Source organism: Ornithorhynchus anatinus, chromosome 10 (assembly GCF_004115215.2).
Source record: "Ornithorhynchus anatinus isolate Pmale09 chromosome 10, mOrnAna1.pri.v4, whole genome shotgun sequence".
Lineage (NCBI taxonomy): Eukaryota > Metazoa > Chordata > Mammalia > Monotremata > Ornithorhynchidae > Ornithorhynchus > Ornithorhynchus anatinus.
In genome coordinates, this window is record NC_041737.1 from 49,941,698 (window position 1) to 49,953,832 (window position 12,135).

At 47.5% G+C, this 12,135-nt stretch overlaps 1 long non-coding RNA gene and 1 other non-coding gene across 2 annotated transcripts; both read left to right on the top strand.

Annotated features, from left to right (window-relative positions):
* Positions 1-88: 88 nt before the first annotated feature.
* LOC114814789 lies at positions 89-1,304 on the top strand. The gene is made up of 2 exons (XR_003762589.1): positions 89-200; positions 876-1,304. It is a non-coding gene; the product is annotated as an uncharacterized LOC114814789 (long non-coding RNA).
* A 1,828-nt stretch (positions 1,305-3,132) lies between these two features.
* Positions 3,133-3,270, top strand: LOC114814874. The gene has a single exon (XR_003762670.1). It is a non-coding gene; the product is annotated as a small nucleolar RNA SNORA7 (small nucleolar RNA).
* The last annotated feature ends 8,865 nt before the right edge of the window (positions 3,271-12,135 follow it).

Genomic DNA, 12,135 nt, shown 5'->3' on the forward strand with positions numbered 1-12,135 from the left:
AGACACAGGGGGCTCAGGTTGCCCCACGTGGGGCTCACCGTCTTCATCCCCATTTTGCAGATGAGGTAACAGGCACCGAGAAGTGAAGTGAGTTGCCCAAAGTCGCACGGCTGACGAGTGGCCGAGCCGGCATTTGAACCCATGACCTCTGACTCCAAAGCCCACTCAAAGCCACGCAGCGATACAAGTTACCCATGCAGGTGAGTAAGAAGCAGCAGCATGGCCTAGTGAATACAACACGGGCCTGGGAGTCAGAAGGACCTGGGTTCTAATCCCGGCTCTGCCACTTGTCTGCTGGGTAACCTTGCCCAAATCACTTCACCTCTCTGGGCTTCAGTTACCTCTTCTATAAAATGGGGATTAAGATTGTGAGCCCCCCCCCCGGGGGGCATGAAACGTTCCCAACCTGATCGGTACAGTGCTCTGCTCATAGTACGCGCTCAAGAAATGCCACTTATTGATTGACAGCTTCCTCTGTATCTACCCCAGGACTTAGTAGAGTGCCTGGCACCTAAACAAAGTCCGTAAAAAAACAAAACTACTGTGCAGTGCAGTTCACGAGAAGCAGCGTGGCTCAGTGGAAAGAGCACGGGCTTTGGAGTCGTAGGTCATGGGTTCGAATCCCGGCTCGGCCACTTGTTGGCTGTGTGACCGTGGGCAAGTCACTTAACTTCTCTGTGCCTCAGTCACCTCATCTGTAAAATGGGGATTAAGACTGTGAGCCCCACGTGGGACAACCTGATTCCCCTGTGTCTACCCCAGCGCTTAGAACGGTGCTCTGCACATAGTAAGCGCTTAACAAATACCAACATTACTATTATTATTACTACTTTCCCGAGGTCGAAGGGCAGTAATACTTTTCCACTCTTTTCTAGCCCTCTTTCTCCAACTGAGGCCTCTCTCCAGGACATCAGGAAGGGGTAGGTCACGTCCCCTTTCCGAGGGCACGGCGGAACGACGGCTGTTTTCTGACCGAGGAGGAGGCGCGGCCAGACCGTTCTCCCGAGAGCCTGTCAACGATCGAGACACCGGTACGGTGGAGGAGAATGTTCCTCCTCATGGATGGGAGTCTTCGAGAATGGGATAAGAAAAATGAACTGTGTTCCACTTTGACCCAGAAAAGGTGAAATGAGAATTAGTTTCAGGATGTTAAGGTTTAGGAACGAGAGAAAAATATACACATGCCAGGACTGTTGCATGGCATGAAATGGGCATTGTGCGCATGGTATGAAATAGATTTTAACCACAGTTACAGACTCATACATTTATTAATGCCAAATAAAATAAAATGTATTTTAATCTCTGTTGTGGTTCTGGTTCTCATTTAGTCTCTTCCATCTTATGTTTCTCCGACGCTCTCTTTTTCCAATTTCTCTGTTTATGTTATGCTTCTTTCTTGTGCCTCCCTGTCTCCAGACTTCCGTAGGCCTCCATGGCTCCCCGTTTCCTTTCCTCTTTCTTTGGCTTGCTTGGCTCCCTCTCCCTCCCACTGTTCGGCCCCGTTCTGGGCATTTTTTATGCTTTTTATTTTGTTAACGGTGCCTCTCCTGACCGGTGGGTTTTCTCTCCCCGTTCGCCGATCCCATTCGGTAGCAGCTTGTCTCTGGGATTTTCGGAACTGAGCATTAACCTGTGAAAAATCAAACTCCTTTCTGCCTCCTAGCCTGACCTCTCTGGGTGGAAGAAATCAGGACCAATACGTCATGGAGCAGCGTCGTCAGTGGTACTAATAATAATAATGACGATGGTATTTGTTAAGCGCTTACTATGTGCAGAGCACTGTTCTAAGTGCTGGGGTAGATACAGGGTAAGCAGGTTGTCTCCCGTGAGGCTCAAGGTCTTAATCCCCATTTTACAGATGAGGTAACTGAGGCACAGAGAAGTTAAGCGACTTGCCCACCGTCACATAGCTGACAAGTGGCGGAGCCAGGATTCAAACCCATGACCTCTGACTCCCAAGCCCAGGCTCTTTCCGTTGAGCCACGCTGCTTTCGATTGAGCGCTCACCGTGTGCAGAGCACTTTACTAAGCACATGGGAAAGCACAATATAACAGAGTTGTTAGATAAGTTCCCCGTCCACAGCGCACTTAAAGTCTACAGGACAGGGTGGGAAAGTTCTGAATTTCTCAGGCAACAGCCAGACGGGTCATTGTCTCGAGCAAATTACATCTCAGACGAAGAGGATGTAGAATCTGTTCATTCTACATAACGAGGAAAACAGTGCCCTGCGCCATAAAAATTCCTATCGTGTTTCCTAATGAGTTCTTGCCAGGCAAGACAAATTTATTTAAACCAACCCTGAGGGCTCCAGCAGAAACTGCCTGTCACATGGTGCCAATGTAGACTGGCTGTATCCTGGCCATTTTAAATCCTGACCCAGCCTGTAGAGGTGAATGGATTATGATCGAAAAACTTGTTTGTGATCCGGGGGAATTTCCTGAAAATGTATTATGATGGCACAGGTGGGGGTAAACGCAGTGCGGGGGAGTTCCGAGTTACGTTTTCGCCAATCTTCACTTGGTAAAAAATCCAAAGACAGCAACTGGTTCCAGGGGCATTTAAAGTACACAGTTATTTTTAAAATACTGGAGAGTAGAGGCTGTGGTTCCGGGTGAAGGTACACCGTTAAATATACCGAATGGGCTGGTAAATTCTCTCTCTACTTATTTGCAAGGTCGTTCTAGGGCGATTCAGCCATTTTTTGGGGTTCAGAGTGGAAGGATACCGAAGTAGGTCACGCCAGCTGGTGAAAAACTCCCTGGAATGGGAGTCGGGAGCGTGAATTCCATTCCTAGACCTGCACCTTCTTGCTGGGAGACCTGGGGTTAGTCACCTACGCTCTCTGGGCCTCACTTTCCCCATCTGTGAAAGAGGAATAACAATACTGTAGTTCCGTGAGGACGATGAATTCAGTGGAACTCATGAACAGCTTTGAGACCTCCACGATATAAGCGGTGCCTGTGTTAGGGTGTTAAAGGATTCTAGATTGTAAGCTCGTTGTGGGCAGGGAATGTGTCTGTTGTATTGTTATATTGTAGTTTCTCAAGCGCTTAGTGGTGTCCTGCGCGCAGTAAGCGCTCATAAATATGACTGACTGCATAAATGAAAAGTAGCAAGCTACTTTGATTAACATCCTCCCAGGGTCACACCTGGAGAATTTCCTGTATTCTACCAACCTCGACGGCAGGAGGGAGAGTCAAGCAGAGACACACCCCTTCCAATCCTAGCTTGGGCCGTGGCTAGAGAGTGGAAGGCGATTTGCAACAAGTCAAAACTCACCTGTGCTGGGCAGCGGTGACGTGGGAGAGAGACGAGGGCGGAGACTCGAGTTTACTCCGCGGATCCACTACCGGAACGATTGCAGAGGGAGGTGGGGCGTTCTGGGAGAGACGCGTCCATGGCATCGCTGTGGGTCGGAGACGACTCGACGGAATAAGACAAGACCTTGATTAACGAAGGATATTTTTAATTCAGACGGCCCTGCCTCAGCCGCTGTATCTAGAACTCTGCTCGGCTGGGCTTGTGGTATCCGTCCTTCCCTAACCGCACCGATGAGCGATGCTGAGGGGAAAGGACATGGAGGCAACCGAGGCCCAACTTATCGTTTGCGACTTTAAAAAGAAGCCGACAGCTATAGGAATCTGGAAATCATATAAACGTATCCCAAAGGCCCGGTGCATTGGGTTTTGAGAAGTACACTTTAAAGCTGGTATGTGGGCTTGCTAAGAGACTCGAGCGGTTGGCAGGGATGCTAACAATTTATGGAATGCGTTTTTGGAAAAGATTGGGTCGGGGGGGGGGGATGAAAAACGTGTTACTTCTTACCAGATCAGAGTTAGGAATAAGGCTTTGATGAGCGTTAAATAGCAAGCGTTGGGTATTCGGCGCCTCTGGGGGGAGTTGATGGGGTCCCCCCCCCCCCCCCCATCTCATTCTGGGGATCAGATTCGGCCTTGGGTGGTTGGAATGAAACCATTCCCATTCTGACTTTAAGGAAGAGGTCAGGAGTTAAAGGCGGCCTGGCAGCTGGGAGTTGCTTCCCAGTTTGCGGAAGGGCGACTCTGTATTGTCCAAGATCAGTCAGCAGTATTTTCACCCAGGGAAGTTCCAGCCTCGGGTAGGAATGGTCTCTTTAGTTTTCCCCTTTCGCTGCCCTTTTAATCATCATAATGATGCTTGTGCTGTTTGTTAAGCCCTTACAATATACCAAGAACTGTACTAAACACTGGGGTGGATACATAATGATAAAGTCTGACACTGTTCCTGGCCCATGTGGGGTTTGCAGTCTAAATAAGAGGGAGAATGGGTATTTAATCCCCATTTTAGGGATGAGAAAATCGAGGCACAGAGAAGTTAAATGATTTGCACAGTAGGCAGGTGGCAGAGGCGGGATTAGAACCCAGGTCCCCTGACTCTTAAGCCTGGGCTGTTTCTCTTAGGTCACGCTGCTTCCCGCAGGGACAGTTGGATCCAAGAACAAATGTCAGGACTGCAGGGATTTCACTCCACTTAAAAGGCTGGTCTAATTCAAAAATGTTCTGAGGATGTCACGGAGAACTGCGGTTTAATGTCTCGTTCCTCACCCTTAGATGAGGACCGTTTGAAGCATTAAAGTATGAAAAACTACTTTCTGCTTTCTCATTATTCTTCCTTCCGCTCCCACTACTTGTAAACCTTTTTTTTCCTACCTGCTCCCATTAAACTGTAAGTTTCTTGGGGGACAGGGGATGTGTGTCTTGCTAATATTGTTCACTCCCAAGCACTTAGAAGACTGTTTAATGTTTAGAGAAGCAGCGTGGCCTGGTGGAAAGAGCACAGCCTCGGGCGTTAGGGCACCTGGGTTCTAATCCCGACTCTTCCATTTGTCTACTGTGTGACCTGGGGAAAGTCACTTAACTACTCTGCGCCTCAGTTGCCTCAGCTGTGAATTAAATATCTTTTCCTCCTTCCTCTTAAACCGTGAGGCCTTTGTGAGACAGGGACCGGGTCTCATCTGATTATCTAGCGTCTCCCCCAGCTCTTACTCCAGTGCATAGTTGGGTGGTATTGTTGTCGACGGAGGGTTCTGTTGTGATAAACACACCGATAAAATAAACGCAAAAAAATCGTGGATTTAATCACCTTTGATCACTCAGCCAGACCGAGTGGATTTGGTTGAAAACACATTTCGTTTAGAGTAAGCATGGGAATGATGTAATATAAATCTTGCAAATTATCTTTCAGATCCAGTAGCAGAATTCTCTCTGCCTTGATACTAAGACTTCAATTACAAGGTTATTTTGCGGACTGAAGATTCTTAAATAAAGACCTTCCACTCGAGATTGGCGAGATGAAAGACAGGATGGAAGTCAAATCCTCTCTCTCCTCCTTAGCCTTTCACCGTGTTTCAGTCACTGGTAATGTCTACTAAGGGATATCTTTTATTTATGAGGGCCACTGAAGGCAGAAGAATCATGAAACTTTATTAATTGTGTGCTTCCATCTGAGCCTGTGTGATTCAATCCTGGAATCGTGGACATAAATTTGAGTTTTGGTTTTGTTTTTTTAATGGCATTTGTTAACAGCTTACTATGTACCAGACACTCTACTAAGCTCTGGGGTAGATGCAAGCTAATCAGGTTGGACACAGTTCACGTCCCATATGAGGCTCACTTTCTTAAGAAGCTTTCTTAGAGAACTTTCTTAGAGCAGCAGCGCGGCTCAGTGGAAAGAGCCTGGGCTTCGGAGTCAGAGGTCATGAGTTCGACTCCCATCTCTGCCGCTCGTCAGCTGTGTGACTGTGGGCGAGTCACTTCACTTCTCTGTGCCTCAGTGACCTCATCTGTAAAATGGGGATTAACTGTGAGCCTCACGTGGGACGACCTGATTCCCCTGTATCTCCCCCGGCGCTTAGAACAGTGCTCTGCACATAGCAAGCGCTTAACAAATACCACTATTATTATTATTAATCCCCATTTTACAGATGAGGCAACTGAGGCCAGAGAAGTGAAGTGATTTGCACAAGGTCACACAGCAAACAAGAGGAGGGGGTGCGATTGGAACCGAAGAATTGAAGAATTACTGACTTCAGGCCAAGAACTTCATAATGATATCCTTCACCCGAAGCTCTTTTCATTTACTTTTTTCAGAGTGAGAAACTGAGTGGGGCTTCTACCGTTCTCATCTACCACAGTCCGTAGTCAAAGGTGTCCCGAATCCAGATGTTAAGGAAAAGGGCTAAGTAAACGGTCTTCATACTAAAAATTACAGTCTCTTTTCTCCGGCATTGTTCATTCGTTGACTCATCTTCGCCATTATTTACACCTCTTTTACTCTTTTCTCCTATGCTCTCGTGCTTTATTTTCACTGGGTCCCATTATTGTTTGCTTTGGACGATTGGTAGTGGAGGCGGAGAAGCAAAATTAGCTCTCGTTCCACTGCGTAATACAACCACCAACACCCACGCGTTGTGCCCATGTAGCCTTTGGTTGACTGAGAAAATAGGTGTGGAAAGATTGCAAGATTAAATGTGAAACCCGACTACGAAATCTGGAGATATGACATACTGAGATATGGACAGTGTTAGGTGGCATTTTAAAAAATACTAAGTTTCATCAATGCTGCCTGGGAAAAATCCTTTGAAAACAATTAAAGGATGAAGAGGAAAGGGAGGAGAAGAACTGAGGCACTCATATAAACGTCCTCACTCTAACCAATACCACCACATTAAAATACCATTTTTCCAGTATGGACTCCATTAAGCAGGCCGTGTAGTTTGGGTATCTGGCTCGACAGCCAAGTAAGGTTCATTTTTCCAGCTCAGTCATCATGTAGACTCCGTAACAGGGCAGGAAAAGGATTTCAAATACTTTCTCAAAGCTAGCATAAAGCAATTCAATATAGGTAACTCATGGAAGATGATGTCCCCGACTTGGCACCGATACAGTCGACTCATTGGATTGAGTTTCTACAACATGAAGAGTTAAAACAGTGGCCAGTTCGGGGCCTCTGGAAAATATGGATGCAGATGCCCGGGAGAGAGTCTTGGATGGATCCTTTCAGTCGCCTACAGTCCCATAGGTAAAATGGTAATAATAATGATAATAAATTGGGGTATTTGTTGAGTACTTACTATACCACTGAACTTAGTGCTGGGATAGATACAAGATAATCAGCTCCCTGTCCCGCACGAAGCTCACAGCCCAGAGGAGAGGTATTCAATCCCCCTTTTACAGAAGCGGCAACTGAGGAACAGAGAAGTTAAATGACTTGCCCAGGGTCACACAACAGGCACGTGTGACAGATCCAGCTCCCCTGACTCCGAGACCTGGGCTCTTTCCATTAGGCCATGCTGCTCTTCTCACGAAGGGATTTTCACGATGACCAGCTTCTCCTGGCCGTCCCTCAACTTAGATCAGTGACAAAAAGGGTTGGCTGGTGATTGAGATTCCCAGCCCAATATTGTCCCTTACAGTTTGCCCTCCGTGCTTCCCAAGGAAGATATCCCTTCCATCCGCTGTCAGTCCCAGGACACCCTTCCTTCTCACGCAAATTCAGAAGGCTCTGACCAGAACTTTGGGAGGACTGAACCCAATCTTCAGAGTTGCTTAACTAGACTGGACGTGTTTTGGGCCTCTTAGTGGGTTACCCTTCCACTTGGTGTGACAGAAAGCAGCGGGTGAAGGAGGGAGTGAAGAAAATCAGTAGCTGCCATTTATTTTGATATACGTCCCCCCCCCCCCCAGACTTTAATATGCTCCTCGTGGGCAGGGAATGTGTCTGTCAACTGTTGGATTGTACTGTCCCAAGCAGTTAGTACGGTGCTCTGCACACAGTAAGCGCTCAGTGAAGCCCACTGGTGAGTAAATAGCACGCATCGACTGTCACTGGGGTCCTGCTTGCCTGGAAAATGCTGGTCAGACAGGTATATTAGAAGCAGTGTGTTCTAGTGGGAAAAGCAGAGGCCTAGGAGCCGGAGGATCTAGGTCCTCATTCCAGCTCTGCCTCTTGCCTACGTGACTTTGGCAAAATGGGGATTAAACTCCTGTTCTCCCTGCTATTTAAACTGTGAGCCCCATGTGGTACAGGGACTCTATCCAACCTTCTTATCGTGCGCTCCTCTGCAGACTGAAACTTCCTTTTTATGGTATTTATTGAGCTCTTACTATGTGCCAGCCACTGTTCTAAGCCCTGGGGTAGATACAAGCTAATCGGGTTGGGCACCTTCCATATCCCACGTGGGGCTCACGGTCTTAATCCCCATTTTACAGATGAGGTAACTGAGGCCCAGAGAAGTGAAGTGACTTGCCCACGCAGCAGACAAGTGGTGGAGATGGGACTAGAACCCAGGTCCTTCTGAGTCTCAGGTCAGTGGTCTACCCATTAGGCCATGCTGCTTTTGAGCAGGGATCCATCAATATTTATTGAGCACTTACCGTGCGGAGAGCGTTGCACTCAGCAATTGGGAGAGTATAATAAAACAGAGTTGATAGACATGTTCCCTGCCTATAATGAACTTCCAATCCAGAGAGGGATCGTGTCTACCAACTCTGGTGTATTGTCCTTTCTCGAGCACCCAGTAAGCACTCAGTAAGTACCCTCGATTGACTGATTAACAAACACGCCAATTATTATCATTACTACGTTGCACCCAAAATGCCCTCTGGTGTTCTCATCCCCAGGACAGGAGCCGCTGTTGGGTCCAGACATCGAGACGGCGCGCGTTGTCTTTCAGGGCTCTAGTCATCGAGGAGGCAACCTATCCTTAGGTGCCCCTTTTCCCTGCCCTCTTTGCCCACCCATGTGGAGTCTCAGCTAGCAACTTGTCAGAACTCCAGGGCTTAAAATAAACCGCACATAAAAACATCAATCTCCTCCCCAACAGACACATTCTGCGGCAGCTAAACCGGAGAGCGCAACCAAACCTTTATATGGAAGGACCGGCTTGGTTTTTGGTGCGTATAAAATTAGGAAATGCCTGGAATTAAATGAGAAAAAGATTGGTGATCCTCATGTGGGAGAGGGAATGTGTCTGATCCTGATTTTCTTGGATCAACCCCAGTGCTTCACGGAACGTTTGGCGCCTAGTAAGATCCCTCTATTTGTAAATCATTTTTGACTGCCTGTTTCACCCATTAGATTGTAAACCCCCGGAGAGCGGGGACCGTGTCTTTTGATCCCGGTGTATTCTCCCAAATCCTTAGTACTCTTTGGACATGGGTGATTTTTCAGCCTTTCCACCGAAAGAATGAATCAGATCCTTCCAAAGTCAGCCAGCTCTTCCCGTGGTTCTCTGGGTGTTTTGGAGGGGCATGATTCTCTGGGCCTTCTAGCAGAGTTCCTCCAGAGCCCCAGATAAAGGGATCTTGAGAAAACTGAAATTGGTGCTGAACCAACCAACCAGCCCCAAGGGACCCAAAAAAAAGACGGAGCCCAAATCCTAGAGGCTTCCTGAAACTCCAGTTATAAAACATAAAAGAGGCACCTTAGAGATGCCCTCAAGGGAAGCCACGGGAGCAAGACGGAAGAACGTGGAACCCTAAGACTCTGTAGATCAGGGTTCTAGTCCCAGTTCTGCTTAATGGCCCGCTGTGGGACCACGGGCAAGCTACCGAACCTCTCTGTGGTGTCAGGGTCCTCATCTGTGAAATGGGGATAAGATATCTGCTCTCCCATTTCACTTGTGAACCCTGAAGGGGACAGAGACTGTGTCATATCTGATTATCTGTAGCTACCTCCATAACGAGCCCAGTGCTTTGGACTAGAGGAAGTGCTTAATAAATACCACAATTAAGCAAATCGTTAAGGTCGCTTAACGCCAAATCTATTTACCTTGCTGTCGAAGGGGCTTCCTAAGTGAGTGATTGGGGTAATGGGTTGATGGGGCATTGCTTTCTGGCAGCTTTTGTTATTGCATTTGTTATGTTGGCCATATGCAGTCTTTAGTTGTTGTTTTTTTTACTTTTTTAACTCTGAAGAGCAGGTGACCACCACCAGATCCCGGCTGCAGAGGTAAGGAGACTCACCGGGAAAACATTCGGAATCCACGGGAATGCTGAGCCCTTAAGGTTCTGAGTTTAGAATTGACATCATCGCATGCTAGCGTGCAATTAGGGCTCACCCAAACAGCGGGGCGTCTGAGTTCGGAAATCCAAAATCTCCGAGGAAACGCAAAATGAAAAACTGCTGGGATTTTAGATACCTCATTGTGGAGTAACATTTCGATGAGTTAAGTGAAAATGAATTCGAACCAGAAGGATTACAATTTTCTTAAAATGTACTTTGATTTGATCACCCTTCTTATTTATCAATCAATTACTATGTATTCTCTTGTTAATGATAATTAATATTAAGTCCTTAACAAATATTGCCATTATTCTGATAATTTTCATATTATTCATGGATAGTATTTGTTAAACGCTTATCACGTGCCAAGCACTGCAGTTTACGTTGAGGTAGGTAGATTATATTCAGGTTGAACACCGTCCCCGTCCCTCCTTGGGCTCTCGGTCTAAGTAGAAGGGAGAATTGGGGGCAGGGAATGTGCCTTGAGCTTCTGTTCTTTCTCAAGCGTGTAATACAGTGCACCGCAGTCAGTAAGCACCCAAAAAATACCCTTACTACTAGTTGGGCTAAAAATTAATGGAGAAAAGTCCTTTGCATGATTCCCCTATCCCCTGTGTGGAGTGTGTTTTGATGAACAGCTCTGGTTATTTATTCAGACCGTTCCTGGAACACGGGCTCCTCTCAGCTTCCGTTCTTTCAAACGCTCTTGCTCTCCCGGGTTAAAGTCTCCTCCGGCTGTTGGCTTTCCATCGCGGCGACACCGATGAACCTTTAGGACAGATTAGAGCGCGGTGACGGTATCTGTTAAGCGCTTACTATGTGCCAAGCACCGTTCTGAGCGCTGAGGTAGAAACCAGGTACTCAGGTTGTCCCACGTGAGGCTCGCAGACTTAATCCCCATTTTACAGATGAGGGAACTGAGGCCCAGAGAGGTGAAGTGACTTTCCGATCGATGGTATTTATCGAGCGCTTACCGCGCGCAAAGCACCTGGTAAAGTACAATATGACCGAGTTGGTAGAAGAGCTCCCTGTCCACCAGGAGCTTCTCTTCACCGAAGGGAACGCTAAAAAGATTTGCCGATTGCAGGTGGACACTCCGAAACTCCGACATCATCCAGCAGAGAGGGTCTCTACCACGGCTCCCTCAAGGCAGATCAGTTCCCTTCGGTGGTGTTCACGTGAACAAATGATGCCGGCCTCTCTCCCTTCCCACCTTCCCTCTCCCCTCTCTCACCAGCGGAAACTGGTCCAGAAGAACAGTCTATCTGAGCATACTGCACACTGGGACCCCGCCGGAGAGAGGAAATCCATAGCCAGACAATCTTTTTTCCAAGTGATGAGAAGCAGCGTGACCTAGCGGAAAGAGCACGGGCCTGGGAGTCGGAAGGACCTGCGTTCCGATCCCGGCTCCGCCACTTGTCACCACTTGTCAGCTGTGTGACCGTGGGCGAGTCACTTCACTTCTCTGTGCCTCAGTTCCCTCATCTGGAAAATGGGGATGAAGACTTTGAGCCCCACGTGGGATAACCTGATTCCCCTGTGTCTACCCCAGCGCTTAGAACAGTGCTCTGCACATAGTAAGCGCTTAACAAATACATTATACTTGTCTGCACTGTGATCTTGGACACGTCGCTTCGCTTCTCTGTACCTCAGTTCCCTCATCTGTAAAATGGGGATTAAGACTGCGATCCTCGTGTGGGACGTGGACGGGGTCCAAACCGACGAGCTTGTATCTACCCCAGCACTTGGTACAGAGCCTGACACATAGTAGGCTCTAACAGATACCGTTAAAAAAAAAAAGGAAAAAGTGGAGCAGGCTATTTGCTTATTTCTATTTCCCTGCTCCTTCGCATGAAGCACAAGAAAGAGGTCTTAACCAGAGATATGAGCAGACACTAATTGTTCCCCTCACGAGGCAGCCTAAGGAAGACTTAATATCTCTCAGTCATCAAGCAAGGGTAATTGAGTGCTTACTGTGTGCAGGGCACTGTACTAAGCAATTGGGCCTGTACGATACAATAAGTTTAGTAATGATAATGTTGTATTTGTTAAGCGCTTACTATGTGCAGAGCACCGTTCTAAGCGCTGGG